The sequence below is a fragment of the Bombina bombina genome, chromosome 12 (genome assembly GCF_027579735.1).
Source record: "Bombina bombina isolate aBomBom1 chromosome 12, aBomBom1.pri, whole genome shotgun sequence".
NCBI lineage: Eukaryota > Metazoa > Chordata > Amphibia > Anura > Bombinatoridae > Bombina > Bombina bombina.
This window is the reverse complement of record NC_069510.1, coordinates 4102808-4123414: the sequence shown is the minus strand read 5'-3', so window position 1 is coordinate 4123414 and position 20607 is coordinate 4102808. Positions and strand designations below refer to the sequence as shown.

Genomic DNA, 20607 nt, shown 5'->3' with positions numbered 1-20607 from the left:
CACAAAAGGCCCTTTTAAGGGCTATTTGTAATTTAGTGTAGGGTAGGGCTTTTTTTATTTGGGGGGGGGGCTTTGATGCCTATGGGGAAATCGTGCACAAGCACATACAACCAGCTCACCGCTAACGTAAGCAGCGCTCGTATTGGAGTGAGATTTTGAGCAAAATTTTGCTCAACGCTCACTTCTTGTCTTTTAACGACGGGTTTCTGAAAACCTGTAATACCAGCGCTGTCTGTATGTGAGCAGTGAGCATTAACTGCTTGTTAGCACCGCATAGCCTCTAATGCAAAACTCGTAATCTAGCCGTTAGGGTTTATTTTACAGGTAAGTATTTAGTTTTAAATAGGAATAATTTAGTTAATGATAGGAATTTTTAGTTAGATTTCTTTTAATTATATTTAAGTTAGGAGTTGTTAGGGTTAGGGTTAGACTTAGATTTAGGGGTTAATAACTTTAATAGAGTGGCGGCGATGTTGGGGGCGGCAGATTAGGGGTTAATAAATGTAGGTAGGTGGGGGCGATGTTAGGGACGGCAGATTAGAGGTTAATAATATTTAACTAATGTTTGCGAGGTGGGAGTGCGGCGGTTTAGGTGTGAGTGTACTTTTTAGCACTTTAATTAGGAGTTTTATGCTACGGCGTTGTAGTGTAAAACTCTTAACTACTGACTTTAAAATGCGGTACCAGTCTTGACAGGAGAGGATGTACCGCTCACTTTTTGGCAGACTCGTAATACCAGCGCTATGCAAGTCCCATTGAAAAAAGAGGATACGCAATTTACATAAGTGGATTTGCGGTATTTCTGGCCAAAAAAGTGAGCGGTACACCGTAATACCAGCGGGCTTAAAAAGCAGCGTTAGGACCGCCAACGCTGCTTTTTAAGCCTAATGCAAAACTCGTAATCTAGCCGAAAGAATGTTATTAATGAAATCTGGTATCTAACTACTTTTCAGCTGAAAAAAAATACATCTAAGACATCGCTTTGTGACCACCATCTGAAGCAAAAGTCAAATCTTTTTTTTTTTTTTTTAACAGGAGGCAGCAGTGTTATGAGCATCAGGGGAGTTTTCATCAAACACTAATAGCACAAAACTGCCGTTAAAGTTAATGGAAATTTCCATGAAACAGTAAAAGAACTGACGTTTGAATAACCCCTCTGCTTCTCAGTTTGTAACATCGGTGCTTGACTTCATTATACTGTATCTTTTTATATTAATCTATCAGAATAAACACTGTTGTTGTCAATAAAGAATGTCACTTTCAATTTCTTTCCATATTTTCCTTCCACGGATTTATGACTCTAACTTTTATTTAGACTTGTTTATTTACAGGGGAGTAACTGCTATGTTCACCTCTATATCTGGGAGCGATTTCATGCATAAAACAATATTAAACACAGAAAACGGAAAGCTAATTTAGCTACGTGGATGGTACTATGTATAGCTTATGTGTCAGACTTTAGTGTTCAGAATGAAATCACATATAGCTACGTAGTTTACAGTTTTAACATTTGCCGTCACTCTGTAGATAATGAAATATCTCTGAACAATATACATGCCTAGAAAGTGGCATTATATGCTAAAATTATGTTGTCTAGCTGACATAGGACTAGATTACAAGTAGCGCACTAACGTTAGCGCATGCGATATAAGAATATCACGGGCGTGTTCATTTGCATGCATATAACAAGTTGATATTAAACCTGTTTGCATGAGCGCAATCGCATTTAACGTGCGTCGTTTTAGCATGACTGAAGACCTTGCGTAAAGGGTTAGAGAACAAAAAAAAGTTGCACCAAACAACATAAATACATTCAAATATACTGTTACACCCATATAAACTCTATCTAAAACAAAAACATAATTTATGTAAGAACTTACCTGATAAATTCATTTCTTTCATGTAATTAGCAAGAGTCCATGAGCTAGTGACGTATGGGATATACAATCCTACCAGGAGGGGCAAAGTTTCCCAAACCTCAAAATGCCTATAAATACACCCCTCACCACACCCACAAATCAGTTTAACGAATAGCCAAGAAGTGGGGTGATAAGAAAAAAGTGCGAAGCATAAATATAAGGAATTGGAATAATTGTGCTTTATACAAAAAAATCATAACCACCACAAAAAAGGGTGGGCCTCATGGACTCTTGCTAATATGAAAGAAATGAATTTATCAGGTAAGTTCTTACATAAATTATGTTTTCTTTCATGTAATTAGCAAGAGTCCATGAGCTAGTGACGTATGGGATAATGACTACCCAAGATGTGGATCTTCCACGCAAGAGTCACTAGAGAGGGAGGGATAAAATAAAGACAGCGAATTCCGCTGAAAAAAATCCACACCCAAAAATAAAGTTTAAATCTTATAAAGAAAAACACTGAAAATATAAGCAGAAGATTCAAACTGAAACAGCTGCCTGAAGTACTTTTCTACCAAAAACAGCTTCAGAAGAAGAAAACACATCAAAATGGTAGAATTTAGTAAAAGTATGCAAAGAAGACCAAGTTGCTGCTTTGAAAATCTGATCAACCGAAGCTTCATTCCTAAACCTTAGGGATTTTGTCCCAAAACTCTAATCTGTCAGATGGCACAGGATATAATTGCTTAAAACGTTTAGGAGTAAATGAATTACCCAAATTATTCCATTCCCTGGAAATTACTTCAGAAATAGCATCAGGGAGAGAAAACACTTCTGGAATAACTACAGGAGATTTAAAAACCTTATCTAAACGTTTAGATTTAGTATCAAGAGGACCAGAATCCTCAATTTCTAATGCAATTAGGACTTCTTTAAGTAAAGAATGAATAAATTCCATTTTAAATAAATATGAAGATTTATCAGCATCAACCTCTGAGACAGAATCCTCTGAACCAGAAGAACCATTATCAGAATCAGAATGATGATGTTCATTTAAAAATTCATCTGAAAAATGAGAAGTTTTAAAAGACCTTTTACGTTTACTAGAAGGAGGAATAACAGACATAGCCTTCTTAATGGATTTAGAAACAAAATCTCTTATGTTAACAGGAACACTCTCAGGCCCATTTATCAAGCTCCGTATGGAGCTTGAAGGGCCGTGTTTCTGGCGAGTCTTCAGACTCGCCAGAAACACAAGTTATGAAGCAGCGGTCTAAAGACCGCTGCTTCATAACCCTGTCCGCCTGCTCTGAGCAGGCGGACAGGAACCGCCGGAAATCAACCCGATCGAATACGATCGGGTTGATTGACAGCTCCCTGCTGGCGGCCGATTGGCCGCGAGTCAGCAGGGGGCGGCGTTGCACCAGCAGCTCTTGTGAGCTGCTGGTGCAATGTTAAATGTGGAGAGCGTATTGCTCTCCGCATTTAGCGAGGTCTTGCGGACCTGATCCGCAGTGTCGGATCAGGTCCGCAAGCCCTTTGATAAATGGGCCCCTCTGAGTATTAGATGTTGACGGAACAGCAACAGGTAATGTAACATTACTAAAGGAAATATTATCTGCATTAACAAGTTTGTCATGACATTCATTACAACAACAGCTGGAGGAACAGATACCACAAGTTTACAGCAGATACACTTAACTTTGGTAGATCCAGCACCAGGCAGCGATTTTCCAGAAGTATCTTCTGACTCAGTGTCAGTCTGGGACATCTTGCAATATGTAATAGAAAAAACAACATATAAAGCAAAATTGATCAAATTCCTTAAATGACAGTTTCAGGAATGGGAAAAAATGCCAGTGAACAAGCTTCTAGCAACCAGAAGCAATAAATAATGAGACTTAAATAATGTGGAGACAATAGTGACGCCCATATTTTTTTAGCGCCAAAAATGACGCCACATCCGGAACGCCGACACTTTTGGCGCAAAAAAACGTCAAAAATGACGCAACTTCCGGCGACACGTATGACGCCGGAAACAGAAATTTTTTTTTGCGCCAAAAAAGTCCGCGCCAAGAATGACGCAATAAAATGAAGCATTTTCAGCCCCCGCGAGCCTAACAGCCCACAGGGAAAAAAGTCAAATTTTAAGGTAAGAAAAAATTGATTTATTCATATGCATTATCCCAAATATGAAACTGACTGTCTGAAATAAGGAACGTTGAACATCCTGAGTCAAGGCAAATAAATGTTTCAATACATATATTTAGAACTTTATAAAAAAGTGCCCAACCATAGCTTAGAGTGTCACAGAAAATAAGACTTACTTACCCCAGGACACTCATCTACATGTAGTAGAAAGCCAAACCAGTACTGAAACGAGAATCAGTAGAGGTAATGGTATACATAAGAGTATATCGTCGATCTGAAAAGGGAGGTAAGAGATGAATCTCTACGACCGATAACAGAGAACCTATGAAATAGACCCCGTAGAAGGAGATCATTGAATTCAAATAGGCAATACTCTCCTCACATCCCTCTGACATTCACTGCACGCTGAGAGGAAAACCGGGCTCCAACCTGCTGCAGAGCGCATATCAACGTAGAATCTAGCACAAACTTACTTCACCACCTCCATAGGAGGCAAAGTTTGTAAAACTGATTTGTGGGTGTGGTGAGGGGTGTATTTATAGGCATTTTGAGGTTTGGGAAACTTTGCCCCTCCTGGTAGGAATGTATATCCCATACGTCACTAGCTCATGGACTCTTGCTAATTACATGAAAGAAATTAGACATATAAATATTCCTAAAAAATATTTATTAGGGTTATTATTTTATTATTAGTTATTTGTAGAGTGCCAGCAGATTCCATAGCTCTATAAACAGATGTATGATGTACAAGGCAACATTTACAGTAAACACTTGGGTAGAGGGCCCTACCAAGAGTTGCACTGTTGTAAATCAGCTATCATGAAGGTGATCTACTAACAGCTGAGCTCGTAGACTTTAAATGCTAAGGAGATCACAGGTATAACAAAGGAGGAAAGGATTGTGGTTGGGAAAGGTTAACGTAGGTTGTATGCATCCCTGAACTGTAGAGTCTTTAAAAAGCACTTAAAACTTTCAAAACTAGGGGAGAGTCCTGTGGAACGAGGCAGAGAGTTCCACAAAATAGGGGTCAATCTAGAGAAGTCCTATAGACGGGAATGTGAGGAGGTAACAAGAGAGGAGGAGGTCATGAGTAAAGTGAAGGGGATGGGAGGGAGAATATCTGGAGACAAGGTCTGAGATATAGGGGGAGAAGTGCACTAATGTCAGAGTCAGAATATAGTTTTTAGTTCTGGAGGCTATCGGAAGTCAGTGAAGGGATTGGCAGAGAGGTGCAGCAGAAGAAGAGCCACGTGTAAGGAAGATTAGCCTTGCAAAGGCATTCATTATGGATTGTACAGGAGATATAGGACAACTAGGGAGACCAGAGAGGATGGAGTTGCAATAGTTACAGCAGGGAATTGAGATGTTTTTAAGGTGGAAATAGCAGGAGTTGGCCAAAGACTTGATGTGAGGAGTGAATGAGAGATCTGAGTCAAATGTGACCCCCAAGACAACAGGTGTGAAGGAATGGGGTAATGATGCTACTAACAACAGTTATAGAAAAATGGGGAGTAGGGATTTTGGAAGAAGGGGGGGGATAAGGAGCTCAGTTTAGGAAAGATTTGGCTTAAGTAAGTGAGAGGACATCCAAGATGAAATATAAGAAAGACAGTTAGTGACATGAGTTAGCAAGACAGAAGATAGGTCTGGTGCTCAAAGAAAGATTTGGGTATCATCAGAATACAAATTATATTGAAAACTGTGGGACTTTAGTTAGGAACCTAATGATGGCATATATATTGAGAAGAGAAGGGGACCAAGGACACAGCCTTGTGAGATCCCAACAGAAAGTGGTAGAGGGACAGAGGATGAACCAGAAAAGTCTACACTAAAAGTATGGTTAGACAGGTAGGAGGAGAACCACAAGAGGGCTGTGTCACAAATGCAAAAGGATTGGAGCAAAAGAGCGTGGTCAACAATATCAAAGGCTGCAGACAGATCAAGAAAGATTAACAGAAAGAAGTAGCCTTTGAATTTTGCTGTAAGTAGGTCATTAGTAGCCTTGACGAATGCTGCCTCTATGGAATGTTGGGGGTGAAAACCAGGTTGCACTGGGTCAAGGAGGGAGTTTAATGTGAGGAAACTAGATAAACGTGTATATAGTAGGTTTTCAAAAAGTTTTGAGGCAAGGGGCAGTATGGAAATAGGCTGGTAGTTGGATGGGGAGATTGGATCGAGAGTTTTTTTGAGGATATGTGTGACTAGCGCATGTTTAAGAGATGGGGTAAATATACCAGTGCTGAGGGAGATGTAGAAAATGTGTGTAAGAATAGGGGTAAGGGTAGGAGAGTAGGGCAGTAGTTGTGAGGGGCATGGTATCGAGGAGACAGGTAGTGAGGTGAGAGGACAATATAAGGGCAGAAACTTCTTCCTCCATAAAAAAAAAGAGCTGAATTTGTAGGTTTATAGGTTTTGGATGATTTCAAGCTGTTGTGGATGTTGGAGACTGGTAGTATGTTGAGAGAGGATTTTGTTTCTGATGGAATCAATTTTGTTGGAGTGGCTGGCAAAATCTTCAGCAGAAAGAGAAGTTGCAGTAGGAGGTGGGATGGGCGGAGAAGGGTATTGAAAGTGTAGAACAGATGTTTTGGGTTTGGAGAAAGAGTATGCAGACAGAGTAGAGAAGTAGATGTAGAGAAATATAGACAGATGGATGGATAGATAGATGGATAGTTAGATAGATCGATAGATAGATCGATAGTTAGATAGATAGATAGCAAGATCGACAGATAGATAGCAAGATAGATGGATGGATGGATAGTTAGATAGATAAATAGATAGCTATAGATAGATAGACTCATATGAAATTTGAAGAATGACAAAAAACACTTTGAAAGTTACATGTTAACAAATATGCTTTGTTCTTAAATATCGGCTAGATTACGAGTTAGGCGTTAAGGTAAAAAAGCAGCATTAAGAGGTCCTAACGCTGCTTTTTTATACCCGTTGGTATTACGAGTCTTGCAGGTTTAGGGGCACCGCACACTTCTTTGGCCTTACCGCAAAATGACACGTCAAATTCGTCAAGTCTTTTTTTCTATGGGACTTCCATAGCGCCGGTATTACGAGTCTGTCCTGGGAGGCCAAAAAGTGAGTGGTACACCCTACACTGTCAAGAGTCCTAACGCATTTAAAAGTCAGTAGTTAAGAGTTTTATGGTACAACGCTGTAACATAAAACTCATAACTAAAGTGCTAAAAAGTACACTAACACCCATAAACTATCTGTTAACCCCTAAACCGAGGCCCTCCCGCATCGCAAACACTAAAATTAAAATTTTAACCCCTAATGTGCCGCTCCGGAAACCGCCGCCACCTCCATTATATTTATGAACCCCTAATCTGATGCCCCCAACATCGCCGCCACCTACATTATATTTATTAACCACTAATCTGTCGTCCCCAATGTCGCCGCAACCTACCTACACTTATTAACCCCTAATCTGCCACCCCCAACGTCGCCTGCCACTATAATAAACATATTAACCCCTAAACAGCCACACTCCTGCCTCACAAACATTAGTTAAATATTATTAACCCCTAATCTGCCGTCCCTAACATCGCTGCCACCTACCTACACTTATTAACCCCTAATCTGCCGCCCCTAACGTCGCCGCCATTATACTAAATTTATTAGCCCCTAAACCTAAGTCTAACACTAACACCCCCTAACTTAAATATAATTACAATAAATCTAAATAAAAATTCTTATCATTACCTAAATTATTATACTAATAGTTACATTGTAGCTAGCTTAGGGTTTATTTTTATTTTACAGGCAAGTGTGTATTTATTTTAACTAGGTAGAATAGTTATTAAATAGTTATTAACTATTTAATAACTACCTAGCTAAAATAAAGACAAAAGTACCTGTAAAATAAAACCTAACCTAAGTTACTGTAAGGCAGCTGAAGGATTCTAAAGTTAATAGTCTAAAAAAGAGTTAAATTGGATCACAACTGCAGAGGAGTAAAGGGAAAGGTACTACAATATTTTCAGGATAGTCCTGATTAGTTGGTTACAGGAGAGGATAGATCACACCTGTTGTCACAGAGTTGGTCTCCTGTAAGACTGTTTTGGAAATAAGGTCTTGAGTAGTGAAAGTTCAATAGTGAGCGTTGAGATGTGTTGATATAAAGACTTGAGTTAGTTGGAGTACAAAGCAACAGTATTCAATAATTACTAGGCAGTTTCTTATAGAAGCTTAAAGAATTAACTTGTAACTTAATGTCTCTAGAATCAGCAGTGTACCTTTAATTAGTTTAGAAGTCCATTTGTGCTGGTAAGTTGGTGTGCTGCCTTGCAAGGGAAAGCCGCACCCTGGAGCTGCAGAGTCTCACACACTGAGAGCGGAGCGGAGAGTGCGTGACGTCACACCGGAGTGTGTGAGGAGGAACCAATCCGGATCGCAAGATTGCTGACAGGCAAGGAGAGGGAGAGAGCTGAAAATGCTCTCTATTCTGTTTGCTTGTTCAGAGGATTAGTAAGTAGTTGCGTCTGTAGCAATTAAGTTTGAAACTTATGTATCAATCCAGCAACAGAATCCGGTTGTCTTTGCGTTGTCCTGTTTGGAACAGCCTGCAGTATTGAGTTAGATGCGAGTGAATATTACTGATAGTATAAATCAGCATCAGTTGTTATAAGTCCATAATCCTTAGGAGACAAATGTAGGAAATTATACAGCATATAAGCTGTAGAGCCAAGAGTTGATAAGTTGTGGCGGCTTGAGTCTTTTAGTACTTAGCTACACTGACTAAAACTATTGGCAAAGAGCCAGAGGAATGATGGGAATATATAGACCTGCCTTAAAGGGACAGTAATCCGGTCTAATATATATGACAGTTACAATAACACCTAACACTACACTATAATTAAATAAATTAAAGGGCCACTAAACCCAAAATATTTTTTTCATGATTCAGATAGAGAATACAAATTTAAACAACATTACAATTTACTTCTATTATTTGTTTTGCTTAATTTTTTAGATATCCTTAGTTGAAGAAAAAGCAATGCACATGGGTGAGCCAATCACACAAGGTTTCTATGTGCAGCAACCAATCAGCAGCTACTGAGCATATCTAGATATGCTTTTCAGCAAGAAATATCAAGAGAATAAAACAAATTAGATAATAGAAGTAAATTAGAAAGATGTTTAAAATTGCATTCTCTTTCTAAATCATGAAATTTAAAAATGTGAGTTTCATGTCCCTTTAACTAAATTAAATACAATTACCTAAATTAAATTAAACTAGCTAAAGTACAAAAAATAAACAAACACTAAATTACAGAAAATAATAAACAAATTACAGATATTTAAACTAATTACACCTAATCTAATAGCCCAATCAAAATAAAAAAAAGCTCCCCCAAAATAAAAAAAACCCTAGCCTAAACTAAACTATCAATAGCCCTTAAAAGGACCTTTTGAGGTAATCAGCTCTTTTACCTGTAAAAGAAAATACAAACAACCCCCCTAACAGTAAAACCCACCACCCACACAAACAACCCCCCAAATAAAATACTATCTAAAAAAACCTATCTAAAAAAACCTAAGCTCCCGATTGCCCTGAAAAGGTCATTTGGATGGGCATTGCCCTTTAAAGGGCAGTTAGCTCTTTTGCAGGCCCAAACCCTAACCAAAAAATAAAACCCACCCAATACACCCTTATAAAAACCTAACACTAACCCCCTGAAGATCGACTTACAGTTCTGAAGACTGGACATCCATCCTCAAGGAAGCGGCAGAAGTCTTCATCCAAGCCGAGCGAAGTAGTCCTCCAGACAGGCAGAAGTCTTAATCCCGACGGCATCTTCTATCTTCATCCATCCGACGTGGAGTGGGTCCATTTTCAAGACATCCGACGCAGAGCATCCTCTTCATCCGACAACTAAAGACGAATAAAGGTATCTTTAAGTGATGTCATCCAAGATGGCGTCCCTTAGATTCTGATTGGCTGATAGAATTCTATCAGCCAATCGGAATTAAGGTAGAAAACATCCTATTGGCTGATGCAATCAGCCAATAGGATTGAGCTCGCATTCTATTGGCTGTTCCAATCAGCCAATAGAATGCAAGCTGAATCCTATTGGCTGATTGGATCAGCCAATAGGATTGAACTTCAATCCTATTGGCTGATTGCATCAACCAATAGGATTTTTTCTACCTTAATTCCGATTGGCTGATAGAATTCTATCAGCCAATCGGAATGTAAGGGACGCCATCTTGAATAACATCACTTACAGGAAACTTCATTTATCAGATAGTTGTCGGATGAAGAGGATGCTCCGCGTCGGATGTCTTGAAGATGGACCAGCTCTGCGTCGGATGGATGAAGATAGAAGATGCCCTCTGGATGAAGACTTCTGCCCGTCTGGAGGACCACTTTGCCCCGGCTTGGATGAAGACTTCTCCCGGCTTCGTTGAGGACTTCGGCCCGGTTGGATGAAGACTTCTGCCGCTTCCTTGAGGATGAATGTCCGGTCTTCAGAACTGTAAGTCGATCTTCTAGTTTAGGCAAGGGTTTTTTTTTTAATTTGGGTTTTTTTTTTAATTTTGATAGGGCTATAATATTAGGTGTAATTAGTTTAAATATCTGGAATTTGTTTATTATTTTCTGTAATTTAGTATGTTTGTTTGCTTTTGTACTTTAGCTAATTTAATTTAATTTAGGTAATTGTATTTAATTTAGTAAACTTATTTAATTATAGTGTAGTGTTAGGTGTTATTTTGCATTTATTTTAGCTAGGTAGCTATTAAATAGTTAATAACTATTTAATAACTATTCTACCTAGCTAAAATAAATACAAACTTGCCTGTAAAATAAAAATAAACCCTAAGCTAAATACAATGTAACTATTAGTTATATTGTAGCTAGCTTAGGGTTTATTTTATAGATAAGTATTTAGTTTTAAATAGGAATAATGTAGCTAATTATTGTAATTATATTTAGATTTATTTAAATTATATTTAAGTTAGGGGGTGTTAGGGTTAGACTTAGTTTTAGGGGTTAATAAATTAAGTATAGTGGCGGTGACGTTGGGGGCGGCAGATTAGGGGTTAATAAGTGTAGGTAGGTGGCGGCGACATTGGGGGCGGCAGATTAGGGGTTCATAAGTATAATGTAGGTGGCGGCGGTGTCCAGAGCGGCAGATTAGGGGTTAATAATTATAATGCAGGTGTCGGCGATGTCGGGGGCGGCAGATTAGGGTTAATAAGTGTAAGATTAGGGGTGTTTAGACTCGGGGTTCATGTAAGGGTGTTAGGTGTAGATATAAAAAAAATTTCCCCTCATGAATCAATGGGGCTGCTGTTAGTGAGTTTTACGCTGCTTTTTTGCAGGTGTTAGACTTTTTCTCAGCCGGCTCTCCCCATTGATTCCTATGGGGAAATCGTGCACGAGCACGTACGACCAGCTCACCGCTGACTTAAGCAGCGCTGGTATTGGAGTGTGGTAATGAGCAAAATTTTGCTCAATGCTTACTTCTTGTCTTTTAACGACGGGTTTGTAAAAACCTGTAATACCAGCGCTGCAGGTAAGTGAGCGGTGAGAGAAAATTGCTCGTTAGCACTGCATAGCCTCTAATACAAAACTCGTAATCTAGCCGTATGTTTGTTAAAGAGAATGCATAGGTGGGCTCAAGATGGTGCATATGTCTTAAGCACTAGATGGTGGCTATGTTTGCAACAATGTTTATAGCAATGTTATTAATTGTTGCAAACTCTGCTTGCTTATTGTGCTCAATAATGTATAAGATTGTTACAAACATTGTTGAAAGTGCAGCTGTTTGAATCCTGACTTTGGAACTACACTATTTCTGACTACATATGTGTCCATGAACTTATTCTATATATTTTTTGTAAAATATATGTTTAGTTTTTTAATAGACATTTTTTATTTCTCCCATTCAGTCTTTTCATTTTGTAATCCAAAGTATGAGTGTTAAAAGGGCGAGAGGTAGAAGGATTAAAAATGTGGGTATGAGGAGTAAGGGAGGGGGCGGGAGTAGCAAAAGGGGGAGTGAGTCACGTTACAGTAAGGGAAGGTGATTGACAGACGGATATTGAATTGGACAAGATGAGAATGAGACACTAACAGAGGGAATGAAGGATAGAGTGAGACTGATGAATGGTTACAGTAACCGAATAGAAGAGAATTGCTGTCAGTGTGAAGCATGTGAGTGAGAAAAATGATAGGGAGGGAACCAGCAGTATCACAACAAGTGAGTGTGAGGAGGAAAAGACAAAATGAAAAAGCTGAAGGTAAAAAACGAGAGACCAATATAGTGGTGGAATATAATCTTCATTTGTATTTTGTAATATTTTTAGAAATTGGTCACAAATGTAATATATTTTATATTACAGCACAGTACACCACTTGTATAAACCCCACCGTGCTTAGTGTATATTTCACTTTATTTTTTATAGTTTTTTATTACTTAAATTGTCACATTTATTTGCATGTCATTTGGATGTTTTCTCATAAGTATAAATGTCTCTATAAATCAATTGTAATGGTTTTGACAACTAAGAAAAAATAATTCAAAATGCTATACAACATCTTCACACAGCCAACCAAAAACATTGGGGCCGATGTATCAAGCATACGCTGCCGTCATTTATAATGCCACCCCCTGCACATTCGCCACTAGCAGGGGGTGTCAATCATCCCGCTCGTATATCAGGGGTGGCTTATGAGTTAAGGAGAAGTGGTCTTATGATCGCTGCTTCTTAACTCTTGTTTTTCGTGGGTAACTGCTGCATCCACAGCATGATAAATCGTTCCTTCGTGTTCACATTACCTTTTTTCTACACAGAAGTATGAATTTAATTTTCATTAGGAACTTCTCTTAGGTCCTTTAACTAAACCCTAGGGCTCCAGTTATCACTCTATGGGGGCTGTTTTGGGGCCCTTGAGATGCAGGCTACCACATGCGAACCTACCAACCGCTAATGAAAAAGCATAACTGGTGCCTATAGTCTTTTACTAGCATTAGTCACTTAGGCCTAGATTTAGAGTTTGGCGTTAGCCGTGAAAACCAGCGTTAGAGGCTCCTAACGCTGGCTTTAGGCTACCGCCGGTATTTGGAGTCACTCAAAATAGGGTCTAACGCTCACTTTCCAGCCGCGACTTTTCCATACCGCAGATCCCCTTACGTAAATTGCGTATCCTATCTTTTCAATGGGATTTTTCTAACTCCGGTATTTAGAGTCGTTTCTGAAGTGAGCGTTAGACATCTAACGACAAAACTCCAGCCGCAGGAAAAAAGTCAGTAGTTAAGAGCTTTCTGGCTAACGCCGGTTTATAAAGCTCTTAACTACTGTGCTCTAAAGTACACTAACACCCATAAACTACCTATGTACCCCTAAACCGAGGTCCCCCCACATCGCCGACACTCGAAAAAAATTTTTTAACCCCTAATCTGCCGACCGCCACCTACGTTATACTTATGTACCCCTAATCTGCTGCCCCTAACACCGCCGACCCCTATATTATATTTATTAACCCCTAATCTGCCCCCCTCAACGTCGCCTCCACCTGCCTACACTTATTAACCCCTAATCTGCCGACCGCAAAGCGCCGCCACCTACGTTATCCTTATGTACCCCTAATCTGCTGCCCCTAACACCGCCGACCCCTATATTATATTTATTAACCCCTAATCTGCCCCCCTCAACGTCGCCTCCACCTGCCTACACTTATTAACCCCTAATCTGCCGACCGCAAAGCGCCGCCACCTACGTTATCCTTATGTACCCCTAATCTGCTGCCCCTAACACCGCCGAACCCTATATTATATTTATTAACCCCTAATCTGCCCCCCTCAACGTCGCCTCCACCTGCCTACACTTATTAACCCCTAATCTGCCGAGCGGACCTGAGCGCTACTATAATAAAGTTATTAACCCCTAATCCGCCTCACTAACCCTATCATAAATAGTATTAACCCCTAATCTGCCCTCCCTAACATCGCCGACACCTAACTTCAATTATTAACCCCTAATCTGCCGACCGAATCTCGCCGCTATTCTAATAAATGTATTAACCCCTAAAGCTAAGTCTAACCCTAATACTAACACCCCCCCTAAGTTAAATATAATTTAAATCTAACGAAATTAATTAACTCTTATTAAATAAATTATTCCTATTTAAAGCTAAATACTTACCTGTAAAATAAATCCTAATATAGCTACAATATAAATTATAATTATATTATAGCTATTTTAGGATTTATATTTATTTTACAGGTAACTTTGTATTTATTTTAACCAGGTACAATAGCTATTAAATAGTTAAGAACTATTTAATAGCTAAAATAGTTAAAATAATTACAAATTTACCTGTAAAAGAAATCCTAACCTAAGTTACAAATAAACCTAACACTAGACTATCAATAAATTAATTAAATAAACTACCTACAATTACCTACAATTAACCTAACACTACACTATCAATAAATTAATTAAATACAATTGCTACAAATAAATACAATTAAATAAACTAGCTAAAGTACAAAAAATAAAAAAGAACTAAGTTACAAAAAATAAAAAAATATTTACAAACATAAGAAAAATATTACAACAATTTTAAACTAATTACACCTACTCTAAGCCCCCTAATAAAATAACAAAGCCCCCCAAAATAAAAAAATGCCCTACCCTATTCTAAATTACTAAAGTTCAAAGCTCTTTTACCTTACCAGCCCTGAACAGGGCCCTTTGCGGGGCATGCCCCAAGAAATACAGCTCTTTTGCCTGTAAAAAAAAACATACAATACCCAAGCCCCCCAACATTACAACCCACCACCCACATACCCCTAATCTAACCCAAACCCCCCTTAAATAAACCTAACACTAAGCCCCTGAAGATCATCCTACCTTGTCTTCACCATACCAGGTTCACCGATCGGTCCAGAAGAGCTCCTCCGATGTCCTGATCCAAGCCCAAGCGGGGGGCTGAAGATGACGTCATCCAAGATGGCGTCCCTCGAATTCCGATTGGCTGATAGGATTCTATCAGCCAATCGGAATTAAGGTAGGAATATTCTGATTGGCTGATGGAATCAGCCAATCAGAATCAAGTTCAATCCGATTGGCTGATCCAATCAGCCAATCAGATTGAGCTTGCATTCTATTGGCTGATCGGATTCTGATTGGCTGATTCCATCAGCCAATCAGAATATTCCTACCTTAATTCTGATTGGCTGATAGAATCCTATCAGCCAATCGGAATTCGAGGGACGCCATCTTGGATGACGTCATTTAAAGGAACCGTCATTCGTCGTTCAGTCGTCGGCCAGGATGGATGTTCCGCGGTGGAGGTCTTCAGGATGCTGCCGCTTCGCTCCGGATGGATGCCGCTTGGATGAAGACTTCAATCGGATGGAAGAACTCTTCTGCCCCGCTTGGATGAAGACTTCAGCCGGATCATGGACCTCTTCAGCCCCCCGCTTGGGCTTGGATCAGGACATCGGAGGAGCTCTTCTAGACCGATCGGTGAACCTGGTATGGTGAAGACAAGGTAGGATGATCTTCAGGGGCTTAGTGTTAGGTTTATTTAAGGGGGGTTTGGGTTAGATTAGGGGTATGTGGGTGGTGGGTTGTAATGTATTTCTTGGGGCATACCCCGCAAAGGGCCCTGTTCAGGGCTGGTAAGGTAAAAGAGCTTTGAACTTTAGTAATTTAGAATAGGGTAGGGCATTTTTTTATTTTGGGGGGCTTTGTTATTTTATTAGGGGGCTTAGAGTAGGTGTAATTAGTTTAAAATTGTTGTAATATTTTTCTTATGTTTGTAAATATTTTTTTATTTTTTGTAACTTAGTTCTTTTTTATTTTTTGTACTTTAGCTAGTTTATTTAATTGTATTTATTTGTAGCAATTGTATTTAATTAATTTATTGATAGTGTAGTGTTAGGTTAATTGTAGGTAATTGTAGGTAGTTTATTTAATTAATTTATTGATAGTCTAGTGTTAGGTTTATTTGTAACTTAGGTTAGGATTTCTTTTACAGGTAAATTTGTAATTATTTTAACTATTTTAGCTATTAAATAGTTCTTAACTATTTAATAGCTATTGTACCTGGTTAAAATAAATACAAAGTTACCTGTAAAATAAATATAAATCCTAAAATAGCTATAATATAATTATAATTTATATTGTAGCTATATTAGGATTTATTTTACAGGTAAGTATTTAGCTTTAAATAGGAATAATTTATTTAATAAGAGTTAATTAATTTCGTTAGATTTAAATTATATTTAACTTAGGGGGGTGTTAGTATTAGGGTTAGACTTAGCTTTAGGGGTTAATACATTTATTACAATAGCGGCGAGATTCGGTCGGCAGATTAGGGGTTAATAATTGAAGTTAGGTGTCGGCGATGTTAGGGAGGGCAGATTAGGGGTTAATACTATTTATGATAGGGTTAGTGAGGCGGATTAGGGGTTAATAACTTTATTATAGTAGCGCTCAGGTCCGCTCGGCAGATTAGGGGTTAATAAGTGGAGGCAGGTGGAGGCGACGTTGTGGGGGGCAGATTTGGGGTTAATAAATATAATATAGGGGTCGGCGATGTTAGGGCAGCAGATTAGGGGTACATAGGGATAATGTAAGTAGCGGCGGTTTACGGAGCGGCAGATTAGGGGTTAAAAATAATATGCAGGGGTCAGCGATAGCGGGGACGGCAGATTAGGGGTTAATAAGTGTAAGGTTAGGGGTGTTTAGACTTGGGGTACATGTTAGAGTGTTAAGTGCAGACGTCGGAAGGGTTACCGCATAGCAAACAATGGGGCTGCGTTAGGAGCTGAACGCGGCTTTTTTGCAGGTGTTTTTTTTTTTTTTAGCTCAAGCAGCCCCATTGTTTCCTATGGGGGAATCGTGCACGAGCACGTTTTTGAGGCTGGCCGCGTCCGTAAGCAACTCTGGTATCGAGAGTTGAAGCTGCGTTAAAAATGCTCTACGCTCCTTTTTTGGAGCCTAACGCAGCCTTTATGTGGACTCTCGATACCAGAGTTATTTTTATGGTGCGGCCAGAAAAAAGCCGGCGTTAGTTTTTCGGGTCGTTACCGACAAAACTCCAAATCTAGGCCTTAATTTCTTCACATACAGACAGGAAAATTTTAGTACCATATCACTATGTAATTACGGAAAAATGTTAGCATCAAAGTGATGGCACAATCAGTAGTTTGATAAAGTTCATTATAATAAAACATCGCAGGCACAACCACTGTAAAATACCATTATATATTTTATCCAGAATAATCGTTCATAATATTTCCCTCCACCCCTTAGAATTTCTATCCAGCATTCTAGTGATGTATAAATCTCGCTCTACACATCAGAGTTGTTGCAAAAGAGGTCTAATGTATCGTCATTCGAATTGTTTGTGCGAATCACTGCTGGATGAGCTCACATTCATTTTAACGAACTGTATGGTTTTTATCATATAAAAAAATATAAAAGAATAGATAACAAAAGTTGGAAGTCATAGGATTTTGATTAACATCGAACGATACATGAAATATAAAGCTACTTGCAGGTAATATTTAAATATTTTAAAAGCACTATTGTAATTTTACAAGTACATATTTTTTATCAAGTAAACAGTCTGATTTTACCATTACTTTAAAGGGCCATAATAGTTGAAAAATAACAATGATAGCGTCTACAATACTGTAGGTCCTAAGCACTTCAACATAAACACTTAAACTGTACGGTTAACCCAATCTTTCTCCTTTATAAGTCAGACAGAGCATGCATTTTGAAACAATGTTCTAGTTTGCTTCTATTTTCAGATAACCAGATTTCCCGGTTATTGGTCTCTATTTTTTAGGGACTACTCCAGGATTAGTCTGTGGTCCAAAGTTCCACTCTGTACTGTCCAGAACGGCTGCCCTTCTCTAAAGTTCCACTCTGTACTGTCCAGAACGGCTGCTCTTCTCTAAAGTTCCACTCTGTACTGTCCAGAACGGCTGCCCTTCTCTAAAGTTCCACTCTGTACTGTCCAGAACGGCTGCCCTTCTCTAAAGTTCCACTCTGTACTGTCCAGAACGGCTGCCCTTCTCTAAAGTTCCACTCTGTACTGTCCAGAACGGCTGCCCTTCTCTAAAGTTCCACTCTGTACTGTCCAGAACGGCTGCCCTTCTCTATCATTCCACTCTCCTCAGCCTCCAGAACTGATGCTTCCACTCTCAGTAGTCTACAAACTAGTCCTAAGTGGGGATCTATAAAACGGACCTTTAGGGGCATATCTATCAAGCTCTGAATGGAGCTTGATGCCCCGTGTTTCTGGCGAGCCTGCAGGCTCGCCAGAAACAGCAGTTATGAAGCAGCGGTCACAAAGACTGAGGCTCCATAACCTGTCCGCCTGCTCTGAGCGATCGGGTTGATTGACACCCTGTGCTGGCGGCCGATTGGCCGCGAGTCTGCAGGGGGCGGCGTTGCACCAGCAGCTCTTGTGAGCTGCTGGTGGAATGCTGAATACGGAGAGCGTATTGCTCTCCGTATTCAGCGGGGTCTGGCGGACCTGATCCGCACTGTCGGATCAGGTCCGCCAGACTTTGATAAATCGAGGCAATAGAGTTGAATTACCATAGGATTGTGAAAGTAACTGTGCAATAACAGATCTGAGGTAAGGAGGTATTGTACCTATTGCTTAGTTTCCCTTCTGACAAATAAAACAAATGCATTAATTAAATATATGATAAGATAGATTCGCAGCACCTGTGATCGTATTATTGAGTTGCTCACTTATTTATGAATTCACCCCTAGTGTATGATACCTGCTTCAAATTTCATCACATCACAGTAGCCCCCAAAAGTTCCGTTTATACACACATACGACCTGCAATTTATATTCTGATGTAGCGCTGATTCTGGGGACCCACCTTGAACCTTCTTGGCTCCAAATCCCCTCTCTCCGAGTTCTGTGAATTCACAGCGATAGCCTGGAGGTCGAGCCGCGGCGTGGGTCCCTACAGCGTCTCAGCGTGTGTGCGGTTGATCCGGAACTGTGTGACGTCACAACTGGGAGCGGAAGGATCCGCAGGTACAGAGAGTCCACGGCCAAAGGAGACCGTTGTTGCAGCGTGACGCTGTGTCTTTGCTGGGGTGATTCACTGCTGATCAGAAAGTGTGAGTACCCGTGCCTTTAAGCATATCCATTCAAGTATTAACATCAAAAAAGAGTGGAGGCACCGGGTAGTTTCACAACACAAAATCGTCCTTTATTAAGGTGATAAAACAGGAGACACTTCGGAAAAAGCCTTAAACCTCTGGGGCAATGATGGAATGGAGGTGCCCCACGTACCCTGGTGCTGACATGTTTCGGCAAATGCCGTAATCGTAGCTAAAGGGTGTAAGCTTGTTTGCTTATTTAAATACACAAATCACATGTGATAGGTTAAAAACTGATGTGCTACGTAGGTAACACCCACCTCCACCTGTAGTTAATATATATGCCCTAATCTAGGATGCAATACCATACTATCCACTTTATGCACAATTTTATCTGTCATAAATATAAACCAGATTAATATGATATAAGTAATATCATTCACAGAACATTCCTTATCATGTTTATATGTATGAGATAATACAAAAATTGAAGAAACATTGGTAAATAATAAAAAATATACAAATGAAATACAAATGAAACTAAATAAATAAATAAAGATAAAGATAAGGATTATCTTTATTTATTTATTTAGTTTCATTTGTATTTCATTTGTATATTTTTTATTATTTACCAATGTTTCTTCAATTTTTGTATTATCTCATACATATAAACATGATAAGGAATGTTCTGTGAATGATATTACTTATATCATATTAATCTGGTTTATATTTATGACAGATAAAATTGTGCATAAAGTGGATAGTATGGTATTGCATCCTAGATTAGGGCATATATATTAACTACAGGTGGAGGTGGGTGTTACCTACGTAGCACATCAGTTTTTAACCTATCACATGTGATTTGTGTATTTAAATAAGCAAACAAGCTTACACCCTTTAGCTACGATTACGGCATTTGCCGAAACATGTCAGCACCAGGGTACGTGGGGCACCTCCATTCCATCATTGCCCCAGAGGTTTAAGGCTTTTTCCGAAGTGTCTCCTGTTTTATCACCTTAATAAAGGACGATTTTGTGTTGTGAAACTACCCGGTGCCTCCACTCTTTTTTGATGTTAAAGCATTAATTAAATACTCTATCAAAACCTATGTGAATATATTTTATACATAGTAAACCATTTCTTACACAGATTTCTGATGAACACATTGTTTACTACAAGTCTCCCTATCGCTTACCTTATTTGGAGGAGCAACTTTAGTCTTGTTACTAGAGCCGCTGTCATTTTGTTTGTTAGACTTGTTACTAGAGCCTCTGTCATTTTGTTTGTTAAACTTGTTACTAGAGCCACTGTCATTTTGTTTGTTATACTTGTTACTAGAGCCACTGTCATTTTGTTTGTTAAACTTGTTACTAGAGCCACTGTCATTTTGTTTGTTATACTTGTTACTAGAGCCACTGTCATTTTGTTTGTTATACTTGTTACTAGAGCCTCTGTCATTTTGTTTGTTAAACTTGTTACT

General features: G+C 39.2%; 1 protein-coding gene across 2 annotated transcripts in view; it reads right to left on the bottom strand.

Annotated features, from left to right (window-relative positions):
- Positions 1–8698, bottom strand: part of LOC128642963 (histo-blood group ABO system transferase-like) — a 144184-nt gene extending 135486 nt beyond the window's left edge. For both annotated transcript variants that reach the window (XM_053695865.1, XM_053695866.1), the window contains exon 1: positions 8264–8698. The gene's annotated coding sequence lies outside the window, so the exon portion shown is untranslated. The remainder of the gene's footprint in view (positions 1–8263) is intronic.
- Between the last annotated feature and the right edge of the window lie 11909 nt (positions 8699–20607).